The sequence below is a fragment of the Cygnus atratus genome, chromosome 12 (assembly GCF_013377495.2).
Source record: "Cygnus atratus isolate AKBS03 ecotype Queensland, Australia chromosome 12, CAtr_DNAZoo_HiC_assembly, whole genome shotgun sequence".
In the NCBI taxonomy this organism is placed as follows: domain Eukaryota; kingdom Metazoa; phylum Chordata; class Aves; order Anseriformes; family Anatidae; genus Cygnus; species Cygnus atratus.
This window is the reverse complement of record NC_066373.1, coordinates 14,318,404-14,334,167: the sequence shown is the minus strand read 5'-3', so window position 1 is coordinate 14,334,167 and position 15,764 is coordinate 14,318,404. Positions and strand designations below refer to the sequence as shown.

At 36.4% G+C, this 15,764-nt stretch overlaps 1 protein-coding gene across 1 annotated transcript in view; it reads left to right on the top strand.

The window, feature by feature from the left end:
• The first annotated feature begins 342 nt into the window (after positions 1–342).
• The window catches only part of SMPD3 (sphingomyelin phosphodiesterase 3), a 102,281-nt gene continuing 86,859 nt past the window's right edge, over positions 343–15,764 (top strand). Inside the window, exon 1 of the mRNA XM_035543610.2 lies at positions 343–405. The gene's annotated coding sequence lies outside the window, so the exon portion shown is untranslated. The remainder of the gene's footprint in view (positions 406–15,764) is intronic.

The window sequence follows — 15,764 nt, the reverse complement described above, 5'->3', positions numbered from 1 at the left end:
TCTGTGCAATTAACTGTGCTGGGCAGTATGTGGCAAAGGTATTTCTGTGTAGGTGCTTTATTATTATTATTAAAAATATAAATATGTTTGCTCCTTTACTAAGTAACTAAGTGTTGTTTCAGGTGAGAGGTTCTGTAAAATGTGAAGGCTTTGTTTTTATCCGCGAGCAGCTCCCCACCCAGCTGTACAAAGCTGAGGTCAGTTATTGCTATTCTTGCAAGGGGAGGTCTGAGGCTAGAAGCAGGCCAGGTGTGCCTGCCTGCAGTGCACTTTTTGAATGAACAGCCTATGTCACAGAACATGAGTAAGTCTTACAGGGTGATTTCTTTCTGCAGAATTCACTGAAAAATTAAAGAAGCACAGCTTATCTGTCCTCCCCCTGTAAATGGTCAACCTGTAAGTCAAGTAAGTACTCTTGATTCTTGAGGGAGGGCTGGGGTGGAGCTCTCCCATATGAGTCTCTGTGGGAGATTTTGCCCAGACAGTGGAATTTAGGGACTTGGGATCAAATTGATTAATTATTCTGTGTTTTGTTTGCTCAAGGGGCAGGAAGGAAATGTTAAATTACACCCACTTGAAGTTACTTGCTAATGAATAAGTTAATTATACGCTAGGGTGTTAGAAAGATTTAACATTAAGTCCCTGATGTTTTTGTTGTCTCATAAGAATCACCTTTGTTTAAATAAGCTAGAATTAACATCTCTTCTTTAAAAGCCTATATTTTAAGCGGAGCAAAGAAAGGTTTTCTTAAGAAAATAACATGTTTAAATTTGGGGGGCAAGGGGTAGCAGTAAAAATTCAAACATCTGTACGTTGGTTTTCACGCATATCTTTTAAAGGCCAGAGTTTCTTCAACCAATGCTTGTAGGCTTCTTATAATGACATGTAAAGACATCTGATGTTTCTGCTTTTTCTGTAGAGTAATTCAGAGAACTAATGGAAATATAACTTTCCAGTTTAGTAACTATGAATTAGACAAAACTGTCATTTCAGTTTTTCACTTGAACACAAAGGTAAGCCATCACTGTACGTTCAAATATCCTCAGTCTGAAACAAAGTAACAATGAAGGCAACTCCAGTAATGAAACAACTTTTATTGATGTCTTTGGGACCAAGAGTTGTGCTGAAGGCAGAACTTGAGCCTTGGTATTCCATATTTGATATGAAATTTCAAAAGTGTAAAAGCTTCAACACGTACAATTCAATCTCATTTTGCATAACAATTTATTTTAGGAAGTGACTCCTGGAGTGTGCATTAAAGATAAGTGATACCAGCTTAGTGCACTTAAATTGCAAATGGCTGTGTTCTTTGGCAAGATGTTGTGTAAATTATCAGTTGGATGAGTATTCTGTTGTTGTACCTATTGCCAGTGTCTTGTATGCTCAACTCCTTTACGTTGATTCAACTTGGTTTGATTACAAGAGGAGAAAGGTGTGAGGAAATGCTGCATTTTCTTTCAAGCCAGCTCACTGTTCTCTCACTGTTCAGCTCACTGTCTAGCAACATGCTAGGGTGACATCAGTGAGGAACTAGCAAACAGAAAAGGTGCTCAGTTCTGGCTCAGAAACAATAGCATGCAAATAAAACGGTCTAAAACCAAGTCTGTCCAACAGACAGTGCCAGTAAATATAACAGTAGTGAACTTTGTCATTTAAAGTAGGCTTATTCTGTTAAAGATTGCCTCTTGCTTTGCTCCATCCCTGGTAGAAACAGTGTCCCCAGAAGTCCCCAAAACCTTCAGTGGCTGCAGTGTTGTTTTTGAGTGTATGACATCAGATTTTTAAAAGCAAGCACCCAGGATTTTGAGTACTTTGCATCTATAACTGGGGACAGATTTTCAAAAGAGGCTAGCACTAATTGTGCTGAGCTCTAGTGAAGATTTGTCCATTTTGATTTTGTGCCTAACTGAGCTGATCTGTTGAAAATCTGTTCCCTATAGCTAAGCCTGATATTCTTAGAATGCTGTGAGGGCAGTAATAACAGGTAAAAAACAAACAAACAAACAAACAAAAAAAACAGACAAAAAAATATATAACAACTGCCATCCATATCAGTAGCTCCGTGCTGCCACCCTACACAGAATAGGACAGGGTTTTGCTCTCTGGCAATTATTTTTCTGTGTTGAGACCAAATTTAATACTGAATGTATCTTTATTGTTTTGCCACCTCCACTCTGGCTGTGCGTTTGTCTGAAGTATAAGCTTTTGTGAAAGAAAGGCTGCTGGTTATAAGAGTGCAAAAATGTCTTATGTTATTGGGATAATACAGGAATGAAATGCTTTAATGAAAATTTACTTAAGTAAGCATTAATATTGTGAGGTTTGAGATACCACCACTGTTTCTAGAGCTGTACTGCCTTCTGGCCTATAAAAATATTTTATAAATATTTTATCTTAGATTCTCTTTCTCTGTAATCAACAGTGCAATTTCTTCTGAGTTTGATTTCGACTGCTTGATTTAGCAGTATTGAGCCCTGTATAAAAATAGTTGCATCACTGGTAAAATTCATGTTTCATGTTGGAAAAAACTTGCTTCAATTGTCCAACATTTTTACTGGCAGAGCAGTTACAGGGTCTTAATATTGAATTGTGTGGTCTTTCTAGCTACTTGTTTGACTTATTGCAGATTCAGGCACTTTAGAAGATTTCTAGTTCCATTTTTGAATAATTCCTTTCATTTAAAAAATAATTTAGTTGCCCATTCATACATTTTTTTTTGGCCTTGTCTGTTAAAAAATCACTATGTCTGATATATATATTGAATAGTTAAATAAATTCTACATGTTTGATGGTTAGTTTGTATTTATGAGAAATAGTGTCTGCAGTTATTGTGATTTACATGAAAGGATTTAATATTTTACTTAATATTATGACATGACTGATAATTATGAATTTGCAAAGCTTTTTGTAAGTAATTTCTGTGCCAATTTGAGCCACAGAAAGATAGTTCCTTTAAGTTCAGGTATATTTTTATTCTTTACTTTGCAGTCCCATGCACCTTGCAATGCCTAATTAGTGAATAGAAGCTGTGTGCAATGTGCTCATTTCCCAAGTAGGAATGTAATATGAAATTTCTTGTAAAATTTTCTAGTCCTGCTTGCTTAGAAGCATAAAAATAAATACTGATCAACTTTATTTGATAGAAAATGATTTGTTACGGAAAAAGTAAATCTTCTGTGTTTTAAATGCAGAGGAATTTAGCATGGCTTTTTTGTAATAATTTGATTTGCCTTTAGACAGAACTTTTTATACACAGTCTCTATCACTTGATGCTTGCATAAACCCTGAGAAAATGAGTTATTTGTTGCAATGGTAGAAACAAACCAATATTTTTTCTGTGGACTTTTGAGAGGTAAAGAAATTTTCTTGCAATGAATTAAGATGTTTTCCTTTGTTATAGTGTGGTAGTATAAAAGACAATACAAATCAAAGTTCCACTGGGTTTTCACCTATATTGTAGTTGTTTTGTGCTGTGCTTGCACAGTTTAAACATGGACTCTAAGTAATCTAGTTTAAGCAGTCTATAATACCATAATTCTTGTGGATGGGATACCTGCATGTATGCTGTTGTTGTGCTGATAGAATAGCTGAGAGAATCCTTAGAAAAACATGAAAATGAACACAAAATGGCTACGCTTTAGTCAATAACTGTCAGAGATTCAGAAACATACAAATAAATGTGATAAGGGTAAAGAAATGAATTGTTGAGATAACTGCTTTACAAACCTTTCATTAAATTGAACTAGAAACCTAGGCTATCATTCTGTTTCTAACCTGTCCATGTTAGCTGGAACAAATAGTAGGCTTTTAACAAAACTTAGTGAATTAGAATAGTATGATGACTGTACAGGTTAAAAAAATTAGCATGAAGAGAACTGCCCATGAAAACTGTCACCACTGTGAGCTCCAGGAGCAGGTCCTTCTGTTTTGCCTTGGGACCAGACTGCTTATATGGAGACTCTATTCAACTTGTAACTTCTTAACTGAGATGATACAATGTTATCCTGTTTTGTTAGTGTCAAGAACAAACAAGTTTAATTAACGGCTTTTGATAGGGCTTTGAGGAATATTCTCGTGTTCATTGTTAGCATGGACACAAAGTTCTGGAATTTTAGTGTTGCATCCTAATAAACAAAAGTAATATGTGCCATGGAGTCAAAGTGAAATGCAGAGTCTAAAATTTTCATTATCAGTTTCATGTAGCTACTGCTAATGCTTTTCTTTCTTTTTTTTTCTTTCTTCCTTTCTTTCTGCGTAAAACTTGAACATTAAACTGTTCTTTCATGTAGAACTTGAATATTAAACTCTCTAGACTCTTGCATAGATAAGTTCACAGCAGTCACAAGCCTCATTTTGGACAAAGAATTCTTCATGTACTTCTGATGAGACGCAGCTTCCTTTGTCATGCTTTTGGGAGGGGGGATAATTTAGCTTTATTCTACATCTGTAGTTTATTCTCTTGAATGTCTTTCTGCAAATGAAGATTTAATTTGCTGAGGCTAATACAGTGAATCTGATTCAACTTGCACCTCACTGACATTGTGAGCCTATTATGGCATTATTAGTCTCCAGTTATAGACGTGAAGGTAAGAAGTGACCTAGTAATGAAGGGTACATGCCCAGCGTGGTGTGACAATAATTTTAAATGAGGCAAAAGGACAAAAATATATATTTATGATGCTGATATCAGAAGGCCGCTTTTGTAAGTGGCTACTCTGAAAGCGCTCCCAAGAAGTAGTAAGTTCCCAAGAAATACTGTGCCATCACCTGTTCATCCAGGCTACAGACCGGAACTTGTCACAAATGCAGATGTGTACAATGTGTATAGTTTGATGTACTACATAACATTTGTACTGAAGTAACGTAAAGCAGTTTGATATTACAATGTTCATTTCATTTGTCAGAATAATGTCTAAGTTACACTTTACAAAAAAAAATCACCATGGAAGCATATTTTCTGCTTTGGTGTTTGATGTGCTTTCAGTTTTGAAAACAAATATTGCTTATTAAATGGTTTATTTGTGGTCTAGAAATCTCAAATATTTACTAGCATTAGTATAAAATCAATGTAACTGTCTTCTGTGATTTATTAGAAACTATCTTAGTGCATTTCCAAACATTTTTCTCTGGTGTGAGTAGAATTTTGTGAGACTGATTGTTACAGGATCCTATAGGATTCGTTTTTAGAGAAGCTCCTGCCTGCTTTAGGATCACTTCACTGTGAGACTACTGAATGTGCTCCAGTAAACTAAAAGGATTAGAGGAAGCAGAGGGGTAGTAACTGTCAATAGGAGGCAGAGTCCATATAAATTACATGTGCAGTATCAAATGTTTTAGTCAGTTGCTTTAAAAGTACGAGTATTTCTAATCTGAAGGAAAAAACAGACCCACAGTGGACTGGTAGCCCAAGAAAATGGAACGAACCTCAGAAGCAAGGAAGTATCTCTTTTGGTAGAGTAAATAGCGAAATCTAAGAAAAATGGCAGAAATCAAGGCAAAAACTGCACATTCTCTTCAGATAACACGTATTAAACTTGAGATATGCTGAGTAAGTTATTTTGACAGAGGAAAGGATCCAGTACAAAGTGAATAGTAAAACTGTTGACTCGCAGAATAGCAAGTAATAGCCAGTCTCATCTTAGATACTGTTTTTATGCTTTTTCCTAGTTTATCTTCAAATATTCACATAAACCTTTTAAAGTTGTCAGCTGTAGTAATGTGCCATGACACAAAATAGTATTTGGGGGATGCAGATCATACTCAGTTTTAAGATGATGTGAATCAGTGCTACTACACAGATTTTAGCAGGATTGATTCCTTGGTTTAGTTGCCAGTGCAGGGCTGCTTGAGGTGCAAGTATCAGTACAAGGGATACAGGGAAAAAGCATGAAATGAGGGAGGAAGTGCAAGACAATCCTTTCTGGTGGCTGTGCACGTTCACATTGGCTGAGTTAAACTTTCTGCAAACGTGAAAAATGGACTTGCACATAGTTACTCCTTGCTGTTTGGAGTAGTTTATTAAATTATTAAATGTCATGTTGCATTTAAATCTGTCCAGTTTTCTGCTCTGGTTTGCTTTAAAACCGGAAAAAAAAATCCCTTAAGTGTTCTAGGTGCTATGGAGACAGTGCTGATGTCAGAAATGTTTGCAGTAGGGGCCTGGAAAAGGGAAACAGATGTCTGCAGTTACAGTGGTTGGCTGCTGGTGCATAATATAGAGCATTGGACTGCAGTTCAGAAGTGCTGAGCTAGTGATGGATGTGATAGACTGTTGGGAAGTAGTAGAGCTTGTGGAGAGACAGCGGTTGTTAGCTTACCCCAGTGCTGTGTCACTGAAACTGCTGCGTGGTGTCGTGCTGTGTCCGCACAGAGCTGAGCAGCACCATATGGCTGCATTAGCTTGAACTGGTGCCAGCTCAGGTGTCTGTATTATTTGCAGACTTGGGCCAGATTAAACTGCCTGTTCAACTCTCATTCCTTCTGTCCTACTATATGATAAAGTACCTTTCTGGTGCTTTGCTTATCTTGACCTTTAGAAATCTTTATTTTCTAGGTGGCTCCTCAACTCACGGGGCTTTTGTGACACCTGAGGAGCCTGGGGGTGAACAGAAGACATAGAGGTGGCTTGAAGTGCCACTCTTGATAGAGGGGGGGAAAAAAAAGGCTGTTTTATCTTAAGCATTGAGTTCTATGGGAAATTCTACATTGTTGCCATTAATATCTTGCCACGGTACCTTACACTGAACTGGGCCAAAACCAGAAACAGAACCCCCAAAAGCTTTCCAAATCCCAGACTTTAAAATCTCCCTCACTCTGAGAGAAATCCCCTCCTCTACACACCTTGAATCCTGTTTTGTGCAGATAAAATCAGTGCAGAACTCTGTCACGAAGGTCATTAGCTTGGATATTGAGTTAACCACCCTGCATGATTTCTCTACATGTCTCTTTAAGTACAGCTGTGGCAGAACCTTTCCTGCCAAAACCAAGCTGCTTAGTTGTGGTCTGCTCTGCCGTATCTATTGCCTCACTTGGTGTTAGTTTTTATTCTGAACAATAAATGAGCAAAGTGTCTTTATTGCTTATTTGTCAAGCTTTCTAACAAGCCTTTTCTGTTTCACTTTCCCTTGTGGTTAGGAGAAGCTGCCTCTAAAAATCCATTGAGTCATCTTCCTTCCTTTCAAATCCATCTTTTGAAGCTTTTATTTGCTGTGATATCTATAAAGTTTTTACAGCAATTAAACAGTGCTTGTCATGATGTTCAAAATTATCTTGCTTCATGTACTTTCCAGTCAGTCTGTGCTGTTCTCTAAAAAATAAAATGATAGATTCTATAAGATGCCTTCTAAAAGCAGCATCCAGGCATTAAGGCAGAGGCCTGTAGTATCAGCTCACTTTTAAATAATGAATGAGATTTTAGTCGTTTTTATGTCAATCTCATTTCCATATTGTCTTCTGCATATATTTGTCCATATTCACTTACACAAAAAGTACCTGTGTGAGACCTGTGCTCATTGTCCTAACAGTATTTCTGCGTCTGGACTTGTTTCACCCATCAATATTCCAGTTATTTTACTGTAAAAAGGGAATATACTTTAAAAAAAAAAAAAAAAAAAAAGTAGGTAGACTTTTTATAGACTGTCAAGTATGAATAGGTTCAAGGCAAAACCAATAATAATTTGCATGTAGTATAAGCTCATCTAAGTATGTAGTATGGAAATCACGTGCTGCTTAGTGAATGTGAAAGTACAACCCTGATTGGAATGATATTGAACTGTTGAAAAAAAAACAGCTGTTGGAGAGGAGGGTGAGAGAGAAGAAAATTAGTTGTAAATTATTTTTTGATAGGAAGGTAAGAGTAAGGTGCCTTCAGGGATCATTTCTTCATAATGAAATGTGCATTAACATTAAAAAATACGCAATCATTTTTAATTAGGCTGACGTGTCTACACTGCAAAGTACAAGTGTGGTTGTTTTTTTTTGTTGTTGTTAATGGTATTTCGAGCACCAGTAGCATTTACCTAAGGTGGAATGGGTTGTGTGACAAAATGATTCTGTGCTCAAAAGCTGCAATTATTCTGTAAAATTCAAAATCCAGAATTCAAGATTAGAAGAGGCCGAGAATTTCTGCATTTGATTGGCTCAGGCTGAAAGCTAGAGGAAAAAGTGGTTTGCCTTTTATGCATTCTGTCAGCTACAACAATGCTAACCAAGGAAAGTGTCATCTCCCTAGAGTCTCTTTTCAGACTGAAGTACTGTAGGGCAATAATGAATCTCATAAGAAATTCACGATTGGAAAAAGCAGTGTTTTGCATATAAATGTTTCTAATGGAGCTGTGAACATCAGACTTCTGGTGTATTACTTTGAAAAATACCATGTGAATCCCTGTAGCTTTTAGTGATTCAAGATGTGAAAGGTGTTATTTATTTTAATTTTTATTATGTTCCTTATAAAATATTAAATAATTCCTTGGCATCAAAAAGTACTGTTAGGTCTTTAAGGCTGTACAGAAATAGTTTTTATAACTTCAAAAGCTTAAGTTGCTGATCGATGACATAGAAACCCTCATTAGTGGAGAACAATGCCTACTGGTTTCCTGCACAGAAGCATCTACAGGTTAAGTAGATTAAAATGCAAGAAATACATACTTCTAGCAGTAATATCAAACTGATTAAATTTTCAGAAACAAAATCATACTTTAGAGCCCCAAGTGCGTGTGTGACAGTTTTGTTTTGTTTTTAATTTACTCTTATTTTTTCCCAATTTATCATCTGTCACTATCATTTGGTCCTATACCACACATAAATCCAAGTCATCTCTGCAGCCATCAGGAGTAGACTCGTTGACTATTTATTTGAAGAGAATTGCGATTCATATAATTGCTGGAGCTTTAGAAGATAAAAGTGTTTCAGGGGTTTTTAATGGTAAGTCTCCAAAGTTTGCTCACAAAGTTTACTCTTACAAAGTCAAAGCTGGGCTGAGATTCTAAGACCACATAAAACTGAAACAAAACGTTTATGTTCGTTGAAAATTTCTGGAGCTGAGTTTGTGCATAGATTTTTCAAATCAAGGAAAAGTTTTTAGTGTTTATGTATATTTTTTTCAAATCCTACTATTACAAAAAGCTACTATAATACTTGATTTAGTAAAGCAGGAATAAATGATAACTTGTACCTGGGTGTTTTTGTTCATTGTGTCCGTGTGACCCTGTCCCTCAGCCTGGAAAATCAGTCTTGGTGATACAAAAAAAGGATTGCTATCTGCTGCAGGGAACGACTACTGAGAATAAAAGAACTGACTGTGGAAGAGCCTGTTGTTTTCCATTAGAGAATTGGTAGAATTAGCAATCCAACCTATTTTGCAAATAGAAACATCATCCCAGCATGTCGTCTTTATGTTCCAGTGATGTTGCCTGAGTAACTTATGACAAAATACAGTGGGATTTGCATTCTCATAAATGGACGTATTGTCTATAGACTGTTTTCTATGGCTCTGCAAAATATTGGCAACAAAAAGTATCATATCTTCTTGGGCATAACTGTATATCATGCATTTTGCATAACAATTTTTTTTCCAGTTAGGTTTTCATTGGAAATCGACTGTCAGTTGAAATGTCAGTTGCTCAGGAGTCCATGGCACTTGTTGCAACAGCAAAGGGCTGAGGACCTCAAATGAAAAGCACTAATTGCTTTCTGCAGCATATTTTCATTTGCTATTAGAGAGTACTGTAGTGATGTCTGCATTTTACTAAATGCTGTAGTTGTTTTTTTTTTTTCCTTTTTCCTCAGATAGCTGGGTTCCATCAGAGGCTGAAAACGCTTTTGCCTGAAGTCAGAACAGATTCTGACATGGCTTGCGTTAGTTAGCACTTATTTTGCTAGTATTTGGTGGCAAATAGTACCTAGTTACTAGCTAAAAATAGTGTAGAATCCTTTGAGATGATATTGTTGCTTTAAAACTAAGAAGATTGTGATTTCAAGGTTTAATGCAAGTCTGAAACCGGAGGAAGTGGTAAATGGATAAGATGGGCAGGTAGCCCTGAATTTCTGAAGTGTGCAGGTGTCATCTGTTTTGCCATATGCAACATGTTTATCAGATCACATGTTTATCACATGTTTATTTGGATTCCAAAATAGAGTTTCTTTTGGGTTTCTCTCCTGGACTGTTTTGATGACTTCTTTATATGAAGTTCTAAATAAAGGAAATGATAAAGTCACATCTGACCTAAATCTGCCTTTTTCTTTCAAACTGTCAATGGCAAATAGTTAGCTAAATAAAACCTGTGTGTAAGCTGGGATAGCACTCTGGCTTTCAGAACCAGAAGAATTTACAAAAGGTTAAAGGTCAGAAATACTCATAAAAAAGTTTGTTATTAGGCTCTATTTGTTGCTGCTAAGATTTAAGTGTTCTTTGAAATGGCTGTGGTACAATTGGGAGCTCCCCTTTGTATGATAAATCTCTTTCATGCTTTTATCAGAAAAAATGGTGGAGAATACAAAGTACTCATGCGGAGGTGTGGAGAGAACACATAGGGAAACAAGATACATGTAAAGCTTGTAAAACAAACAGTTGTTGGTGTTGTGGGTGGGTTTTTGTTTGTTTTTGGCATATAAGGAAGTTTAGTTATGGCTTTGTCTCAAGCATAACCACCATTTCACATTATTTTGGTTTTGGCCACTGATACTCGCCATTGTATCCTTCACTCTTCACTGATGAAAATTGAAAGAGAAACAAATGAGATAGAGTTAAAACTGTCCTTACTAGTTTTAGTGACTTCAGTGTCCTGTTTATCAACTACAGAAGTCAGGTATTTCCAAGTGTCAGATCACCGGATGAGTGTTCTTCTGTGAGACATAGTATACCTTTTCTCACTGCAATGGTGACATCTCATGAAACTAGCAGACTTCTAGTTACTGTTCCTTCCCTCTGTCTGGGAAGAAAAGGGAAATTTACGTGAGAGCTTCCTATTTCTAATCCCTATTTCAGATAGCATTCTGTGTATTATGCTTTCTTTTCCTTATTAAATCCCATTTGAAAGATTTTGCTGGTTTCAGAAATTATTTTTGCTCTACTGTTCACTTTACAGTCCCTCGCTTTGGTTTTATATAAATCTGACTTCTGAAAAAGTCTGTTGTTTTTCAGACTGAGGCAAAATAAATTTTTAATCTCTGCAGCTTTTTCCCTCTCATATCTGTCTGGAGTCTTAATTCTTAGTCTTAATCCTTGGTGTAAAGAAATGGTGATATTTTATTTTAATTAATGCGAATAGTTGAAATTCACATAATTTACACTGTCTTTATATTTAGATATGGTTCCAGGAAACACAGAAGAGGCTTAATGGACTGAACATAAGATTTAGGAGTTGGGATATCTGGGTTCTTTCCCTGATGTTACCACACGTTTTCTGTGTGTGACATTTTGCAAACTTGTTCTCTGCTGCCTTTAGAAATGCTCAAGAATTATCTGTGGAAAATGTACCAATTTATAGAGGATAATTAGAAAGCATATTTATTGTTTAGCTTTATTTTCAAGTATATCTGAGTTGTGTGAGGCCTTGTGCTGTCCTTCTGTATGAAAACTTTATATGTTCTTAACTACTATTGCTTGCTGTGAATATAAAGTTGTTCTTTAAATACCATCATAGTACTTTTCTACAGTTGAATTACAGTTAAAATGTTAAAACTAGCATGGATTAATTAGAAGAACTGACATTTTCTGCTAATATCTTCAAGAGGACAAGGACAAAGAAACAGGTGTTCTGGCAAGGCAAAAGGTTCAAAATAAAGTAGTTCAAAGTAGTTTCAAAGGCCAGGGAAAACACAGAGGTTATATTTTGGGTGGAAGTGATGTTATTATTCAACTTCTCTAGCTTTATGCAACTACAGTATAAAGACATCATCTACATAGCACTTGAGTTAATCATCTGAGCAATCTTTATGGTGAATGGAGAGACATAAGCACTTCTGTGTGCAGTTCATTTCAGCTTTGTGAATCTGAGTGAAAAATCCTACTTTATTGAGATCAGAGCAGTCTGCCCTACTATGCTCATAAAACTTCCTGGGTATATTTGTAGGGGAAAAAGAGCACAATGCATTTGACCGTGGCTTACATCACTTCAGTCAGTGTTTAAACTACATACTTGTGTCCTGAGTATGCTTAAACATAGAACAGGTTCACTTAGACTAAGTTCTGTCCAAAAATGAATTGTTTGTAACAGCCTGCAGTAACTAACATACAACACAGCTGAACAAATGGCTGTCAATTTATCATAATCAAGGATTTGTGGTACTGGCAGGACAGGGTTGTTTTATCACGTATGTAACGTAATTCTTTGATTATTAAAGGTGAAGCACTTGGTTAGTGATTTGCTGTTTTTACCCTTTCTTCTTTGCTGTCAGGTGGATGTTGATGTGTTTTGTTGTTAATTCTAATGCTTGAGCTAAAGGCAACAATTAATTAAAGTAAATCAGGACTAAGAAAAAATGAAGAAACAAAATGTCTAGGGAAAGAGGGCTTTATAGCAGTACTTAAAAGCTATAGCAGACATGATTTCTGATATAAATAAGTAAAGTTGCAGTTTCCAAACAGTTGGTTACTCTTGTCTTGTTCTGCTGAGTTGAACTTTGATAGGAAAGTTCATATCTTTCCTATCAATGGAAAATAGTTTCTGAATCTTTAAAGACAGGTACCTGTCAGGTTATGAATACCGAAAATTTGGAATGATGGTTACGAATAATTTCCAATTCATGGGTCCAGTTTGTATGATCAACATTAAATGCTTTTTGTGGATTTCTTTAGCCCTAATCCAAAAGCAGCGCTACATGGGACTCTCAGATAGCTCTTGTCCCACAACAAAGCATGTTCACTTTGCAGAAGGGAAATAAATATGTGAGCCCTTTATTTATTCTGGTCTCTCCTCCTCCTCAAGTTGTTGTTAAACCTGTTAATATGAGTAATGTCCAGTGATGGTGAAACTTCAAAGACATGAATTTCCTACCTCTGTTTTTCAGCTGGCATAACGTTAAGATCTTTTTATAAAAATAAATAGAAATTGCTCTGTGTTCTGTCTGATAAGTATTAGGGAAATAACTTCATATTTAACTCAGTTTGCATAAACACTGAGAATGATAAATGGCTAGATCTTCAAGCACTTCTTTTGTTTTTTTAACTAATATTAATGTGGTATTACAAATGTGTCCTTGCTAAGGACAGGTGAAACTCAACATTTAGTGTTGGATAGAATGAAGGGAAAATATTTTGTAAAGGGCCATGCATATGTGCATTTGAGTTACAGAGAAGTACTTAGATTGCCAAAGCAACACCATCCCGCTGGTACTAATGTGATGCTGAAGATGATTACAGTGCTGTGTATTTGTGTATGTGTATAGAATTATTCAGTAAGGTCTGACTATGCCCATATAAAATGTCAGGTATCTCTGTACCTGACATGACTTAAAAGCTACTTCAGCAAGCTGGTTTAAAACAAACAAACAAAAAGGTGTGATCTAGCTACACCTCTAGAGTTTTGCTGTCACATGCCAAATGATGACTCAGTGAAATTACAGCGTGCTATGGAAATGTGCTCTGATATGTGGTCATCCATCACCACAAGCCTTGTCTTTTATTGTCTTTTATTATGGGATCACATCCCATAATAAAAATTTAATCTGTACTTATTATTAAAGCAAGGTAGCTTTTACAATTACATATGTAATGGGAGAGGGAGCAGGTTGATTGAAAAGCCTCCATCTTTCTGTAATTAATATGGAACTCAAATGACCTAAAAATGAAGAACATTATCATCCTGGAAAAATTAGCTGTCTTAAGTTTCATTCTTCCCCATCATGGTTCGTTAATGAGGAAAATCCTTCCCATTGCTATTTTCTACAAAATGATACTCAGCAAGAACAGAGAGTGCTCATTATCTCCTGGATGGTACTTAACCGTACAAACAACCATACGGGACAATTTTATCTCTGCAGTGAAATATAATGTATGTAGTGTACACTATGGCTTATAATAATGAGACCACCTTTAAGTAGATGTTAAAATACAAAGAGCCAACCTACTCTTGGTAAATGACTTGCAAGTTGTGAAGAATAGCACTAGGTCTGCTTGTCTTTGCTCTCTGTCCTGTTCTTGCCCTTTCCAAAATCTACTTTGAGAAACGTACAGCTTCACAAGCATAGTCTGGTATAGAAGATGATTACTCCAAAGGGTGTTACTGTTTTCTTTTGTAGTTTGCAGTTAAGACTGGTGGGAAAGATGTATTGTCATCTATCTGTTCATTCTCTCAAATTTATCACAGTAAAAACAGTTTTGGTCTGAATATTAGAGAAGAGCAAGGTAAGAAACTGTACCCATAGTGACTGGAGTTATTCCGTTGTGTGCTTCTAATCCAGCATCAGTTCCTCATGTTGTGATGGCTCAGAAAAGGAGCCATGGATTTAACAGTGTATACTTCACAATGGGGTAATGGTTATGTAAAGCTACAAGATAGAATTATATATCTGATTACGTTTGATTTAGACAGTAACACGATCATCAATTTCTGGAGATGCAATAAGAGAACTAACAGCCTGCTACCCATTCTATAGCTGTCTCCTGAAATGTTAAAAGATCAATAGGTGTGTAAGGGCAAGGGGTGAGGAAATTGAAAAAGACAAGAACAACTTGTATTGAAAAGGGGTGATAGAAAGGAAGGAGAAGATGATGAGCTACCTAGCATCCCAGCTTATCAGGGACACAACACTAATGCAGCTGATCCATGTAAGCCTATTATAGCTAGCAACTAGCAATGGGGGGGAAAAGCCATGCTCCTGAAGCCTGAGAGTAAGGAGAAATCCACCTAGTGCATTCATTATGAATGGTGCTTGTGGATGTGTGCACACCTCAGTCAGGTTGAAGGCAAATCTTAAGTTACTGCTGACTTCCTTTAAGGGTTGGGATGGAGGGGGGGGAGTAGGAGGGAGAGGAACAAAACAGAAAATAAAGTAAATCCTAAAAATGCTATACTTGCTAAAAATACAACATACATAAGTCATTATAAGTAAAGAAAGAAAATAGGCATGATGTGTTCTCATCAGATTGGACCACAAATAGGGAGTTAAATATTGTCATGAAAGACCTTTAATATTCATAGCTAATATTTACCAAGCGAAAGAGAAAACAATGATTAACTTCTGGCAGCAAAACAAACTTTTGTTTTTCTGAGTGTCTTTATTTACATGCTTCCCTTTTGCCTTGCTTTGCAGCATTACTAGAACACTACCTTCTGTAGACTTTTCCATGCTAGAAAACAGAATCCACATCTGTTGGATGGGTACCTTGCTGGTTTTATATCTAACTGTTAGGAACTGGGCACAGCAGCAGTAATGCTACTGTCTGTTGTGTGTAATTTGTTCAGGAAAAGTGTTGACCTCTTCTCGTGAAGTATTGTGCAGTGTAATAGGAATATGATTTAGGGAACAGTCCTAAACTTACTGAAATGGATAGGTATGTTGTCCATCTGCTAATTTGTACTCGGGGTAAGAGTCCTATTTTGTAAAGCAATAAAACATTCTTTAGCTGTCTTCAAGCTTGTTGTCTTCCTCCATTCAATTGCTTGTCAGGGGAAAAAAAACAACCTAGTGCATGTTTCTCATTGGCAGAATTAATAAAACAGAATGCTGACAGGATACAGAACGATCATCATTTCAGAACTGCTGTTATGCATCGTTCTTCACCAGAAACGCAAGAGACAAGTACAAGCTGATATCCTGCAACA